This window comes from Mustelus asterias, chromosome 3 (genome assembly GCF_964213995.1).
Source record: "Mustelus asterias chromosome 3, sMusAst1.hap1.1, whole genome shotgun sequence".
Lineage (NCBI taxonomy): Eukaryota > Metazoa > Chordata > Chondrichthyes > Carcharhiniformes > Triakidae > Mustelus > Mustelus asterias.
Genome location: NC_135803.1, coordinates 125,842,668 through 125,858,939, shown reverse-complemented (window position 1 = coordinate 125,858,939; position 16,272 = coordinate 125,842,668). Strand labels below are relative to the sequence as shown.

Sequence of the window (16,272 nt, the reverse complement as noted above, 5' to 3'; positions counted from 1 at the left end):
CTACCCAGCCCCATGCGAGAAATGGAAGGACAAAATACAAATTCAGGATGGTTTAATATTAAAGGCAGGCACGTATGTAGTCCCTTCCCAAGACAGAAATCAGCTCATCTACCAATACCACGATGGACATCAGGGCATAGAGACAACAACCGAACGATTAAAAGAATTATGTTTGAGGCCCGAACTACACGATGACGTCACCCTTATATCGAAAATTGCTTAATTTGCACTCAAAACAACCCCGATAAGTATGCCAGGAAAGCAGAGCTAAGGCACACATGCCCAGTAGGAGGCCCCTGGACAAACCTCCAGCACTACCACCATGCTGGAATGGATTTAAATTTTGGTAATAATAATCACTTTCACCAAATGGATGGAGGCATTCCCCACTAGATTCAACACAGCTAAGGCCACTGCAAAAATATTAGCCCAACAGGTGTTCACACGATGGGATCTTCCCCGCAGCATAGAGTCCGACCAAAGGACACATTTCACCGGGCGGGTGATGCAGAATGTTATGGCTATGTTTGGCATCAAGCAGAAATTCCACATCGCCTACCATCCACAATCCAGTGGAATTGTAGAGCGCATGAACCAAACGCTAAAAGGGATCATTGGGAAAACTGTGCAGCAAAACAACACATGGGATTCAATGCTCCCCTTTGCCTGGTACGCAACAACGTTTCCAGATCTACTGGGTTCACCCCCCACTTATTAATGACTGGCTGACCTATGAGGGGAGCTGAATATTTATTGGGATTTGATTTAACTGAGTCTGCTATCACAGCGCTCACCCACGAGAAAGCCATCCAACAAATAACCGAAAACATTAAAGCAGCCCAGTTAGCCGCGGCTGTCTGACTCGGAGTTAAAAAGAAACAGAGCAAGGCATATTTTGATAAAAGATTATACCCCATAGAATATACAGTTGGCCAGCAAGTAATGATTTCCCTCTACAATCCCAGTTCTTTCTTGTCCCTGAGATATGCAGGCCCGCACACCATCACCGACAAAATAAGCCCCTCAGTGTGTAAGGTCCAGATCGCCAACGGGAAAACTGGTTGCTTCCACGTGAATCAACTGAGACTCAGAATAATCACTTCCACCATCTCACATTAGAGATAGGGGAGGATGACACTAGGCGACTGGAGTGGCTTCACCCAGCAAACATATTTCTCCAGACACCTTCTCATCCATTTCCAGGTTCAAACCAGACACTTAACCCTATCAAGTTACAGCCAAAAGCCTCTTCCACACCTGAAGTGCCCCGAGGTGTACTGATCGACCTGGACATAACAGGAGACTTACACACCCTAGAGGACTGGTGCGACTCACTAGATATTAGCCCTTGCAGCATTATGGATTCCCCTATAAACATAGGCCTAACTAGCCCCAGACCCAACAGTGAGGCCCTGACTAAACGACACCGAGTTATTTTGATGGGTACACCCAATGCCACATCCCCCACCTGGTTAAGTGACCAGATGTGGAGATGCCGGCGTTGGACTGGGGTAAACACAGTAAGAAGTTTAACAACACCAGGTTAAAGTCCAACAGGTTTATTTGGTAGCAAAAGCCACACAAGCTTCAAACAACCGCACAACCTCAAACAGACCATTGTCCGCAGCAAACTACCCAGCCTTCAGGAGAACAGTGACCAAGACACCACACAACCCTGCCACAGCAACCTCTGCAAGACGTGCCGGATCATCGACACAGATGCCATCATCTCACGTGAGAACACCATCCACCAGGTACACGGTACATACTCTTGCAACTCGGCCAACGTTGTCTACCTGATACGCTGCAAGAAAGGATGTCCCGAGGCATGGTACATTGGGGAAACTATGCAGACGCTGCGACAACGGATGAATGAACACCGCTCGACAATCACCAGGCAAGACTGTTCTCTTCCTGTTGGGGAGCACTTCAGCGGTCACGGGCATTCGGCCTCTGATATTCGGGTAAGCGTTCTCCAAGGCGGCCTTCGCGACACACGACAGCGCAGAGTCGCTGAGCAGAAACTGATAGCCAAGTTCCGCACACACAAGGACGGCCTCAACCGGGATATTGGGTTTATGTCACACTATTTGTAACTCCCACAGTTGCGTGGACCTGCAGAGTTTCACTGGCTGTCTTGTCTGGAGACAATACACATCTTTTTAGCCTGTCTTGATGCTCTCTCCACTCCCATTGTTTTGTTTCTTAAAGACTGGATTAGTTGTAAGTATTCGCATTCCAACCATTATTCATGTAAATTGAGTCTGTGTCTTTATAAGTTCTGTTTGTGAACAGAATTCCCACTCACCTGAAGAAGGGGCTCAGAGCCTCGAAAGCTTGTGTGGCTTTTGCTACCAAATAAACCTGTTGGACTTTAACCTGGTGTTGTTAAACTTCTTACTAAGTGACCAGACACATAGATTGATTAGAATGGGAGATGAGGATAAAGGACCCCTGAACCCAGAACTGAACACAGACCCCACAATGCAGTCCAACGAACAGACATGGGCATGGAGGCCAGGTGAGGATGTAATGATGGAGCCCCATGAGACAAATGATTCAGAGGATGAGTCTCTGTTGGGCAATTTGTTAATGGAAATGCTGAATGACAAAATCTAAGGTGCTCCAAATGATGAAATTCAGCCTACAATGCAGACCAATGCAAGCTACAAGAATCTCTTATGGAAACACCCACTTACAAATCCCTCAATCTGCAGGTCCACCATGACCGACTTACATCAAAATGTCCACGGTTAAATGCAACCAATTCATCCCCAATGCTGTCCATAGAATGCTAGTATGATTAACCGGGTTACCTACACAGTCTGATGCCATGCTCTTTGGCCACCTTTCTCCAGTTAAGACGGGACTTCAAGGCAACAGTGCTAAAATTTTAAAATCACTAAGGCAACTGTGCTACATTTTAAATTCATAGAGGCACTTGTGCTAAATTTTTAATTTGTTCTGCCTTTGAACCTGCAAGTCACTCATGGAACGGACACCTTATCTAACCCATGTCCCTCAAGACGTACCGATGCCAACCTCTTCAGGTCATGACAGACCGACTCCAATGCTATTTGAATCCCTCGGGCCAATGGTGACTGCTGCTAAAATAAAACAGCCCGCCTTGATTTTGCCGGCCAGTTTAAACAAGCTCTTTTCCAACCACTCCACGACTTGTACATTTCTCAATCTGAACAAAAATTTGTTTTTGTGGTTTGCAATTGGAAGGAAAAGAAAACAACAACAAACCCAAGTGAAAATCGATATACACGGGTCCTCCCACCACCCCACTGTCAACTGTGTTATTAAAAAAAACAGGGTAGGGGGGGAATGGACAGTAAATGGGGCGGCACGGTAGCACAGTGGTTAACACTGCTGCTTCACAGCTCCAGGGTCCCGGGTTCGATTCCTGGCTCGGGTCACTGTCTGTGTGGAGTTTGCACATTCTCCTCGTGTCTGCGTGGGTTTCCTCCGGGTGCTCCGGTTTCCTCCCACAGTCCAAAGATGTGTGGGTTAGGTTGATTGGCCAGGTTAAAAATTGCCCCTTAGAGTCCTGGGATGTGTGGATTAGCGGGTAAATATGTGGGGATAGGGCCTGGGTGGGATTGTGGTCGGTGCAGACTCGATGGGCCGAATGGCCTCCTTCTGCACTGTAGGGTTTCTATGATTTCTATGATAAATACATGTGTATACATCAAATATTAGATGCAATGACAGCAGAAATTACATTGATCTCCTCAGGACAATGACGGATGACGACAAAAGATGCAACTTAGGATCTACCTCATTGGACTCATCATCAGGATGAACACGCAGGACACCCCAAGCAAAATGAACATTTTGTATCCCGGCTATTTATGGTTTGCCCTACCTGTAAGAAGTCTCACAACACCAGGTTAAAGTCCAACAGGTTTATTTGGTAACAAATACCATAAGCTTTCGGAGCGCTGCTCCTTCGTCAGATGGAGTGGAAATGTGCTCTCAAACAGTGCACAGAGACACAAAATCAAGTTACAGAATACTGATTAGAATGTGAATCCCTACAGCCAGCCAGGTCTTAAAGGTACAGACAATGTGGGTGGAGGGAGCATTAAACACAGGTTAAAGACACACGACAGCGCAGAGTTGCTGAGCAGAAACTGATAGCCAAGTTCCGCACACATGAGGACGGCCTAAACTGGGATTTATGTCACATTATCAGTAACCCCCACAGCTTGCCCCCTGGACTTGCAGAATCTCACTAGCTGTTCTGTCTGGAGACAATACACATCTCTTTAACCTGTGTTTAATGCTCCCTCCACCCACATTGTCTGTACCTTTCAGACCTGGCTGGCTGTAGGGATTCACATTCTAATCAGTATTGTGTAACTTGATTTTGTGTCTCTGTGCACTGTTTGAGAGCACATTTCCTCTCCATCTGACGAAGGTGCAGCGCTCTGAAAGCTTATGGTATTTGCCACCAAATAAACCTGTTGGACTTTAACCTGGTGTTGTGAGACTTCTTACTGTGTTCACTCCAGTCCAACGCCGGCATCTCCACATCAGCCCTACCTGATGCAGGGGTATGTGAGGATGGTGTGTTATGGATGCATCCCAATAAGAGTTAATGTTTGGGTGTAACAACCAGTGGCTGATATGCAAAATTCCAAATGGCAGTTCAGCTGAATGTTATCTGAGTGTCACCGTAGCAGGGGATTGGTGGGGATTTTCAAATAATGGGTGCCCTGAAATTGGATGTCTGGCTAACAGCCCAGAGAAAGGATTAGAGCTCGGGCAGCGGTGCCCCGGGACACTCATAAAGGGGAACTTTGCCTTGTATGAAATAAGAAATGGGCTGAAGCCAACCCCAAAACCATTCCACTCGATTTGTCCTGAAGCCACCCCCAGACCAGAGAATGGATTGATATTAAAACACACAGGGAAAACCCTGTGTGACAACATCCATCACAAAATGGTACGTGGTGGTGGATATAGCTGGGACCCAATTGTCAGAGTGGTGCTCTCCCCAGTTTAAGAGATTATACCTCCACTTAACTCGCAGAACGTTAGGACGAAAGACAGGAAAGATCCAAGAGAGCATTAGTCAATGACATGGCCACAGCATACGGGGCAGGGGTAGCAACCATCAACGCCCTTGATTTAGCCAACCTGGACAATAAACTGAGGATTCTGACCTGACAGGTTAAACAGAAACTAAGTTCCATTAATGAGGACAATCAGCAAGGACGCTGAAGGGGAACTGACTGGGAACGCAGCCAGTAGCCACATGGTCGCTGTATTAGAAGGACACGCCAAGACAATCAATCAAATTATTAGGGAAAAATTGGAGGATAATGACCAACAAGAGAACTGGACTTTATGTAGTGCATATGGACAGTGGATGATAGAACAGCTAAGGGAAAACCTAGAGCAGGTACGCAGCGGGCAGGTTCCGTCTTGGATTAGTGATGAGCAGATGGAACACTTATTTACGGGTAAGAAATACCCAAAGTTATCTGGCTGCCAGATGACCAAAGTCTGGTTCAATGACGACTGCAAAGGGACTCCAGGTAGGAAAGCCTGGGAATGATATTCGGGCTCCCCATAATCACTGATGACTGGGTTGGACTGAGGGTTTTTGAAGTAGAAAACATAGGAACTATCCATGAGGATATCTGGATAAGGTACGACAGCACTTTACCGTAGTGGTGAAGAAAGAAGGGAGACTCATGGGCACTACTCCGGACAGATGTCAGCAAACTGACGAAATAATCGCATGCCCGTACCCAGTTTACTTAAATGAGCAAGGACTATGTGGCTTCAGAACAAACACTAGCTTAAATTGTTCAGTAGAAGCTCGTAGCCTGGACACAGACATAACTCAGGTGGCTCACAAGAGAGCAGGGAAATACTGTCTCACTCACCTCCCTGAAACAATATCAGTATGGCACAACACATTGCAACATTATTAACACTACATTCTGCATCAAACCAGACATACCAGCCGGGTGGGTCTCATTCAACTAATAGACATTCACAAGAGGGAGAGGGTAGATTTAAACGCCACTGACAAGCTCCGACAGACCATGGGAGTACCATGAGAAATATGACACAAGCCTAAAACCCCTACCAGAGGAGTTGAATCAGATTCAGATAAAATTGGCTACAGCCTACAGAACTTTCGCCAAAGTAATACATCAGACCCAAGAGATGAAAAGGAAAATTAAAGAAATTAAGGCTACCACATGGTGGAATGATCTTTGGGACTGAGCTCAAACATCCAAATCCACCCATTCGTCCGTATAATGTCACACCTGGTGGTATTACTGATTTTATTCACCCTGGTATATCTCATTATCCTCACAGTCCAATTCAGCCGATGGAAAAAGAGGATCACCCGGAAGCAGGACATAGGGTTCGCCTTCGAATCACGCTCCCCTCTCATTCAGTAGAGCAATGTTTATAGGAAACCTGCCGGGTTGCTATGCCTCCAGCACCTATAGGCATGGCCATTGGGTACACACCCAGAGGTCGGTGAGGCAGCACCTGATTGGACCTTATCAATCAGGATGATCAAGTCCTGATCGATTGATTGGCAATGGCCAAAAAGGGTGCAAAAACCAATGAGGTATAAAGGGTGCTGCGCAACAGAAGAATCTCTCTCTGTCCCCCAATGAACGAACGACAACAACAGTGACCATCACCAGCACGAGGAGAGCCACCACACCCAAGAAGGAAGGAAGACCAGAGCCAGAGTATCAGACCAGGCCAAAGGACCAGACTACGCAGAGGACTATGCAGAGACCAACATGCGGATAAAGGTCAATATCTACCTGGATACTTGCCAGTCACACAAAAGTTAAGTCAAGGTCTAGTATTGGACTTGAACTTTAGTATTCTATAAGATAACTTACCGTTGATTGGGTGGGTGATTAATAATTGCGTGTACATAAATATTGTTGCATTAACAGGAAGTCAACTCGCAATTCTATGTCCACTGTATAAAGGTTAAAACAGACTGTGCAGCAGGCGCAACATCAGGAAATGAGCAGATGACCCCGATCATCATTTCAGGGCAGCCATATTTGTGCAGTACCTTCCACAGGCCTTCACGGCTTACTGTGTTGAAGGCCTTGGCCAGGTCAATGAATGCCACGTAGAGACGTCCTTGCTGTGTTCATGGGACTTTTCTTGAATTTGATGTGTCACAAAGATAATTTTCTTGTCCATCATGAGAGCCACAGTATAATTCAGAGTACCTTGAGTTTGTAAGAAGAGTGACAATCCTATCAAGAATAATCCTTGCAAAAATTATTGCTGCTGGGGAGTGGAGTGAAATGTTAAATTGGTGGTTATGGGGGACATGCTTCCTTAGAATTATACAGGTTAATGATGGGAACACCCTTGTCATCAGGCACAATGTGCTGGTTCCAGATTAAGTGGAAGAGGTTAGTGAGTTTCCTAATCATGTAAGCTCCTCTGTACTTGAATATTTCGGGTGAAATGCCATTGGCACATGGAGATTTACCCACAGACAGTTGTGTTGTGGCCTTGGTGATTTTGGCTTGCGATGGATTGAAGGCAAGCTTGTCCAGAACATAGTGCTGTTGAAGTGATTCAATGGCATTGCCACACACTGTGGATGCTTGGTTCAGGAGATTGTTGAAGTGCTGTGCCTCACAAGAGAGAATCTCATGCCTGTGCATTAGGAACCGATTGCTGTCTGCCGAGAGAATGGCTGTTGTTCTGTTAGTTTTGGGGCCAAAGGCAGATCAGAGAACTTCATGGAGAACCTTCAGATTGTGCCATCTGCAGCTTCCTGAAGCTTTGCAGCTTTATTCTCCCACCATCAGTTTTTCATCTCCCTCAGTGTGGCCTGCAGCTTGTGTTATGCTTGATGGTATCTGGCTTTTCTTGTTGGTGACTTCTCGTTGTGTGCATCATCTTGAAGCTAGGCTGTTCTTATCAACCAATCTCAGTGCTTCGGTTTGACAAATCCAAGGACTTCACCTGTTGTACTATGAGTGACACCATCTAACTTCTTCCAAGAATGTTCATTTGTCTGTGTCACCATTGGGATACCAACAAGCTTGACAGCTAACTTTGGTTGCAGTTTCTGTCACTTGGTGAAGTCATTTTGGGTGGTTATACCAGATCTCCTTTGTGGTTTGATTCTGTGTCATAGAGGATTAGGTGTTATCTTCAAGGTCACAATGCCCCTGACAAGCTGATGGTCTGATCAGCATTCAGCACCTCTAAGGCAGTGGTAAAGTGCATGTCCTTGCACTCTCTCGGTCATACAATAATGTAGTCCAGCATGTGCCAAAGTTTAGATTATATTATGATAATTTTTATACATGATTAATAGCTTGTACTGTCAACAGATAGTTCTGTTATTTCAATTTAATTTAAAATATTTCCCCTGTGCTGTAACTTTCATTGAGTGATCTTTAAGGCTCTGCTTACCAATTCTCCATAGTATTATATGCAAGATTTAGTGTTTGTGTAAAGCAATATCTATCATTATAACCACCTCACTCAAGTATCAAACCTTGGCACAAAAACAAAATATTGAGGACGCTGAAATCAAAACAGGAAATGCTCAACACCTTAAGCCTCTTGTTGGTAGTGGTTGGCCTGACCGTTTATTCAATTGGATAGATCCATTTATCCAACAAAGGACTGTAAATGACTTGTCTTCTGAGCCAATACAGGGTTACCTTCAATATTACACAACCATGATATTCATCATGAATGATCAGTGGACTGTGGCTGGAAGGTGAACGTCTGCAGAGTCAAAAATTGAATAATTATTAGTCACACACTTGGCGCAGACATCAGTTATAAAGTCCATAAATCCCCTTCCCCTACTTTTATCAATAGACGCAGTTTATTTACCGCAATGGAATCCACATTTGAAATAATTGGAAATGACCAGTCATACATTTTATTTCCATCACAAGAATCACCATTGCTTAGTTTCTCACTCAAAGTATCAAACTTTGGCACAAAAGCAAAATATTGCGGACGCTGAAATTAAAACAGGAAATGTTCAGCATGTTCGACAGTATTTATGGAGAGAAGATGAAGGTTAACCTTTCAGGTTGATGAGCAGAACTGGAAAAAGTAGAGATGTCATAGAATCTAAGTACAAAGGCAAGGAAAGGGGAGGTGCTGGAAGAACCAAAGGGATGGTCTGTATTGGGTGGAAGGCAGAAGAGATTGAATGACAAAAGGGATAATGGTGCAAGGCAAAATGAGATGGTCTGGGACAATTAAAGAAACAAATGATAGGTCTGGAGAAACTGTGAATGGGGGAAAAAAAACAGAAGCGTAACCAACCTTCAGGGGAGGGTGGTGGTATAGCGGTATTGTCAATGGACTAGTAATACAGAGACACAGGGTAACTCTCTGGGAACACGGGTTCGAATCCCACCATGGCAGATGGTGAAATTCAATAAAAATCTGGAGTTAAATGTCTAATGATGACCATGAAACTATTGTCAATTGTCATGAAAACCCAGCTGATTCACTGATGTCCTTTAGGGAAGGAAATCTGTTGTCCTTACCTGCTCTGGCCTACATGTGCCTCCAGACCCACAGCAATGCTCTCAGGGTTAGGCAATAAATGCTGGCACAGCCAGTGATGCCCACATTCCATGAATGAATAACAAAATAGAGCTGTCATCCAATAACTAAAAAGAGAGCCGAATTAATCATTGTTGAACTCAACGTTGAGTCTGGAAGGCTGCAAAGTGCCTAATTCCAAGGTGTACCTCATTGATGCCATCGCTGCCAATCCTGTGGGGCTCAATCGCCATCACTTCTACTCATCTGCAGAACAGAAAACTGCTCTCGAAGGTAGACTGCAGATCATTAATAGAAAAACAGAAAATGCAATACATCCTCAGCAAATCATCCAACATTTGTGGAGAATCTGTGTTTTGTGCAGATCATCAGGCCCTATGAGATGGTGCCACATAGGCTAGAGACAGTCTCTTTCATGCTTGGCCATTTTAAGCAGTTTATCCAATACACTATAAAACTCTTTGTGTGATACCAGCAATGTTTTTGGCCCTGCTGGAGCCCTGAATTCCTCAACTGTGTCCTCTTCAGTAGATCTGAAAGGTTGGGCTCGCCATCCAGCAGCTCCTCCCTGGGCTGTCCCTGCCATCAGTATATATTACTCTTATTTATAACCAGTGATTCTCCACAAGTTGTTTGGCCAGGTAATAATCTACATGGCATGCCAGTGTCTGATCTGGTACCAGGGAAGGATTGAAGGCTGAACAATGTATCCTCAAGAGGCTGCTCCCGTGACAGGGACTCCAGCTGAGCAAGAATTTGCTTCGAGGCAAGTGCTCAGATAAAAGAGAAAAATGTCAAATGTTACTGTGGCAGTTGGAGGTAGAATATTTACAGGTAGAAGTGAAGCTTGCTGCGCCTCTGCTGAGGGAAATGAAGGATTACAAGTAACACTCAGACACAGCTCACACACTCTAAAAATCTCACCTTTTCTGATGATCATGGCATCCAGATCACTGACATTCACGACTTACTGTTCTCTCTGGCTTAAGGCAGTGATGCTGTTTTCCTCCCCTGTTCTAGTTCCTCTCCTTCATGCTGTGTGCTGTAATGTTCTACAGGAAGAAAAGGTGCAAGTGAGTGAACACTTACTGAAAGGTCGATGGAACTGTGTGAGGTTTGTGCTTATGCTGGATGTATTAAGAGGTCAGGAAGAAGCAAGATGGAATGAAGATGGGCAGGTGATTGATGTAAAGGATAGTTGATTTCTCTCACCCACAGCCAGGTACTGTTTGTTCCCAGACCAGTGAAATCAAGTTGCATCACAGTACTGTCACTGCAAACAGGAATGCAACCTTACTTTAAAAGGCGTACCCAGAGTTAAAATGACCGTAGCCTCCTGTTGGCAAACTTAATGTTCACTCCATTGGCCACTGGACGTACCAACCTCAATCACCCACACTTTCAGCGTTACAGACTTAAAACTTGTCAAGTTAAAATTGGAACTTGTGTATAGCATTAATTGAAATAGTTTAAATGAACAGGTTTACAGACATTTTAAGAATGAAAACTATACAATGCATAAAATATAGCAGCACTTTTTCGAGTCTTTAATTTCATCATTATTTTAGTCTAGCAACGCTTGTCAGCAAGTCTGCGTGTTAGCAAAGGCAACATCTATCAAACAAACTGCGAAGAATGATGCATTTGACACTTCAGCACCGTATGACAGAACAAGGCAGCTCTCATTCACTGTAATTTTTTAAAAAATGTTTTTATACTTTTCCAATTCAATCAAATCAAGTCCAATTCAGAGTCTCAACAAGTTGAGACATTTCCGATCCAAGCTGACAAGACAGGGCCTTCACACCTGTCTTGGGCCTGATCTACATGAGCCAAGCTGATTGGAGTAGGTGCAGACTCACCTCCTCCAAGGCTTGATCTCATTTGCCTCTTAGCCAAAAGGCCGAGATGCCACTTTTAAAAATTGCTTCAAACGAAGCTTAAATGTAACCTAATGACCTCAACCAAGCGCAGCATCCTATCGATACTACACTTGATCTTAGCCAAAAGGCCGAGAAGCAATTTGCATTACTGAAAAGCTGTGATCATTCCGTTTGTTTTAACAAAATATCTCGTTCTTCAAGAAGGCTCTTCTTTCCCCACCCAGCATTATGGTATTTTCATTCAGCACTAATTTGGAGACATGCTTTATGTCAAATAAAGATTTTTTTTTTAATCCATCGGTTGGAAACCTGAATTGAACTTTTGAAAAACAGATTGTTTTGATAACCAGAGTCTAAAGCGACTTGTGATAATAGCCAAAGATGGCTACTCCAATTTGCATTACTATGCGTTCCAATTCAGTGGAGTAGCAACAGTCTGTCTGCAAAATCTGGAGCCCCCACTGGCAAGTTTGATGGCCAACATGGGGGAAGAATATAGAGGAAGGCTCAGAAATTGGTTTCACACCAGTGGGAATTTCCTGCTGGATCTTCCACTCGTGCCTGCCATGGTGAGTCGGAAAACCCACCGGAAGACAGTGTGAAACTAATTGGGCTGTAGATTAAGGTCCGGCCGGAATCTTCCCCCCACATCTGATTATCTGTGACACTGGCGGGAAAGCATGCCGGTGTGGAAAAATGTTTGGATCAATGTGGGACTCACCTGAACAATGCCTGGAGCTGCCTCCAGAGTTCGGGATGGAGACCGCCCATAACCCTGGATCCCAGAACACCGCAGGAGTGGGTGGGGGGAACATCTACAGGTGGACCTTCCAGATTTGGGGTCCTGAAGGGGGGCCATCTATCAGCCTCAGAATGTTTTTGGAGATCCACCTCCTGGCTTGGGAGGTCTATCTTCCTGCCTCAGAGTGCTCCAGGAAATCCATCATTTTCAGGAGGTCCACCTTCTTTCTTCTTTGGTGGGTCAGTGACGTTGGGCATATTTTCAACATTGTGCCCAGATGGGACAGCAGAACACATGCCATCAAGCCTTCCCCACCATGGAATGCAGCGCAAAATACCTGATTACATAATTAATGAGGTCAGGGCTTGAAAATTTGGTGTGCCTTCTGCCAGCTGGAAATGCTCCACATTCCCGCCCCAGGACTTAGTCCCAAAACAACTTCAGCAGAGTGTGAAGGCCCTCATCTCCTGTCTTATTAACAAGGCATTAAGGCAATGACCTGAGATAGAAACATAGGAGCAGGAGTAGGCCATTCAGTCCTTTGTGCCTGCTCAACATTCCACTGGATCATGGCTGATTGTCTACATTGATGCCATTTTCCTGCACTATCCCCATATCCATTGAGGGCAGCACAGTGATACAGTGGTTAGCACTGCTGCCTCACAGCACCAGGGACCCAGGTTCAATGCCAACCTTGGGTGACTGCGTGGAATTCGCACGTTCTCCCCATGTCTGCGTGGGTTTCCTCCGGGTGCTCCGGTTTCCTCCCACACTCCAATGATGTGCGGGTTAGGATGATTGGCCATGCTAAATTGCCCCTTCGTGTCAGGGGAAGTAGCAGTGTAAATACATGGTGTTATGGGGATAGGGCCTGGATGGGATTGTTGTTGGTGCAGGCTCAATGGGCTGAATGGTCTCCTTCTGCATTGTAGTGATTCTATGATTCTATGAGGTCAATAGTATCTTGAAATCTATCAATTTCTATCTGCAACAAACTTAATGATTGATTTTCCACAGCACTCTGGAGAAGAGAATTCCAAAGATTCACCACCCTCTCCTCCTCATCTCAGTCTTAAATGATTTGCACATTAATTCTGAGACTGTGTCCCCTGATTCTACCCACCACCCCCAAGCCAGTGGAAACATCCTTTCTGTATCTCCCCTCTCTAGCCCCTTAAGAATGTTGTAAGTTTCAATGAGATCACCTCTCATTCTTCGAAACTCCAGAGAATCCGTGCGCAGTCTCCTGGACATTAGGACAGTCCCGCCATCCCAGGAATTAGGCTGGCGAATCTCCGCTACACTCCCTCTATGACAAGTACATCCTTTCTTAGGTAAGAGATCCAAAATTCTACACAATACTCCAGGTGCGGTCTAATCAGTGTTCTATACAATTGAAGCAAGAATACAATTGAAACAAGATTGGAAACAGCCATAAACATGAATGAGAAAGTGCTGGAAAAGCTCAGCAGGTCTGGCAGCACCTATGGAGAAAGGAATAGAGATACCATTTCGAGTTCAAAATATCATCTTCTTCAGAACTGAAGAGAGGTAGAAATTTAATTTGATTTGATTATTGTCATATGTATTGGGATACAGAAAGTATTGTTTCTTGCGTGCTATACAGATAAAGCATATTGTACACAGAAAAGGAAAGGAGAGAGTGCAGAATGTAGTAAAAGATAGAAATAGAAGGAATGCTGGGCACAGCTTGCAACAAGTCGCCATACTCTGGCACCATGATGGGTTTTATGCTGTTCGAAAAGGGGTGAGGGGAGTGTAGCAAAAGGGAAGGTCAGGGATAGGTTAGAGGGCAGGGGAGATGAAATACAAAGATGTCATGGAACAAAAAGCAAAGGGAGTGGTAATGGTTGTAGTAATGAAACAAAGCATTGGTCCAGAGTAGGTGTTAATAGCAGAATGAAGGTTGGCTCTGTCTGAAATCAAAAACATGAAAATAAAATTACAAACTGGCACCCGGGGAGAAGAAAGTAAAATGGAGGACAGAGTTCATGGTCTGAAGTTGTTGAACTCAATGTTGAGTCCTGACAACTGTAAAGTGCCTAATCAGCAGTGTTCTAGTGAAGTCCAATGCAAGCTGGTCCAGCTTGCATTGCACTTCACTAGAACACTGCAGCAGGCCAAGGATTGAAATGTGAGCATGAAAGCAAGATGGTGAATTGAAACAACAAGCCACTAGAAGGTCTGAGTCATTCTTGCAGCCTGAGTGGAGGTTGTCTGCAAAATGGCCATCCAGTCTGCATTTGGTCTCCCCAGTATAGAGGATACTGCATTGCGAACAGCGAAAACAGTAGACTAAATGAAAGCAAGTACAAGTAAATTGCTGCTCTGCCTGGAAGGAGCGTTTGGGGCTTAGGGCAGTGAGGGGAGAGGAGATAAACGAGCGGATGTTTCATGTCCTGTAATTGCATGAGAAGATGCCATGGAGTGGGGATGAGGTACTGGGTCATTAGAGGAAAGGACCAGGATGCTGACAGAGGAAGGGAGGGGAAAATGTGTTTGGTGATGGCATCACACTGGACGTTGGGGAAATAGCAGAGGATGAAAGTGACAAGACGAACCCTACCATTGTTCAAGGGGGAAGGGGTGAGGAGCAGAAGTGTGGGAAATGGGAGTACAATATAAAGGGAAAGACTCTTAGTACTGTAGAGGATCAGAAGGACTTTGGGGTCCGGGTCCATAGGACTCTAAAATCGACCCCGCAGGTGGAGGTGGTGGTTAAGAAGGCGTATGGTGTGCTGGCCTTTATCAATCGAGGGATTGAGTTTAGGAGTCCGGGGATAATGATGCAGCTATATAAGACCCTCGTCAGACCCCACTTGGAGTACTGTGCTCAGTTCTGGTCGCCTCATTACAGGAAGGATGTGGAAAAGATTGAAAGGGTGCAGAGGAGATTTACAAGGATGTTGCCTGGATTGAGTGGCATGCCTTATGAGGATAGGCTGAGGGAGCTCGGTCTTTTCTCCTTGGAGAGACAAAGGATGAGAGGAGACCTAATAGAGGTATATAAGATGTTGAGAGGCATAGATTGGGTGGACTCTCAGAGGCTTTTTCCCAGGGTGGAAATGTCTGCTACGAGAGGACACAGGTTTAGGGTGCTGGGGGTTAGGTACAGGGGAGATGTTAGGGGTAAGTTTTTCACACAGAGGGTCGTGGGCGAGTAGAATCGGCTGCCGTCAGTGGTGGTGGAGGCGAACTCAATAGGGTCTTTTAAGAGACTCCTGGTTGAGTACATGGAGCTTAATAGGATGGAGAGTTATAGGTAGGTCTAGAAGGTAGGGATGTGTTCGGCACAACTTGTGGGCCGAAGGGCCCATTTGTGCTGTAGTTTTTCTATGTTTTCTATGGTTGGGGAATCCTTTGTTAATCTTTGTTTGCCACCATGTGCACTTGGTATAGTGTTTTCATTTTTTTGTCTTTAGACAGAGCTGACCTTTATCCTGTTATTAACAGCTACTCTGAATTAATGCTTTGTATCTTTACTACCGTTTTGCCTTTTGTGCCATGACATCCTTGATATTTAATCTCTCCACCCTCTAACCTATTGCTGACCTTCCCTGTGGTTCCACCTTACTCACTTCTTCAACAGCATAAACCCATCACGTTTCTACCTCTCTTCAGTTCCATAGAGCAGACATACTGGACTCTAAACATTAACTCTGTTTCTCGCTTCACAGATGCTGCTAGACCTGCTGAGTTTTACAAGCACTTTCTATTTTTATTTTAGATTTACAACATATGCAAACTGTTGCTTTTATTAAGACTAATCCGTTGGATAATGAGACACAGACCAAAATAGCTTTCTTGACATGAATTAATCAAGTTACCTGTGGGCTACATGGATTTATTATTTGGGATCCTCCAGGCAGTTGGAGAAGGAAGGTCACATGACAAGCCAAACTGTTGCATCTTTTAAGCACATGTTTTTTCAGTATAACTGAGAACAAGAAGCTTTGGGAGAAGACCTAAGTACGACCCTTCCTACCTCCCTCTCTCTCCAACCCACCAGACAAGCTTTGAGCCCTGCTTGCTGACTATAACAATTCAGGAACACAC

General features: G+C 44.8%; 1 pseudogene; it reads right to left on the bottom strand.

Annotated features, from left to right (window-relative positions):
* Positions 1-11,438: 11,438 nt before the first annotated feature.
* Positions 11,439-11,593, bottom strand: LOC144491908 (U2 spliceosomal RNA; annotated as a pseudogene).
* Positions 11,594-16,272: the final 4,679 nt, after the last annotated feature.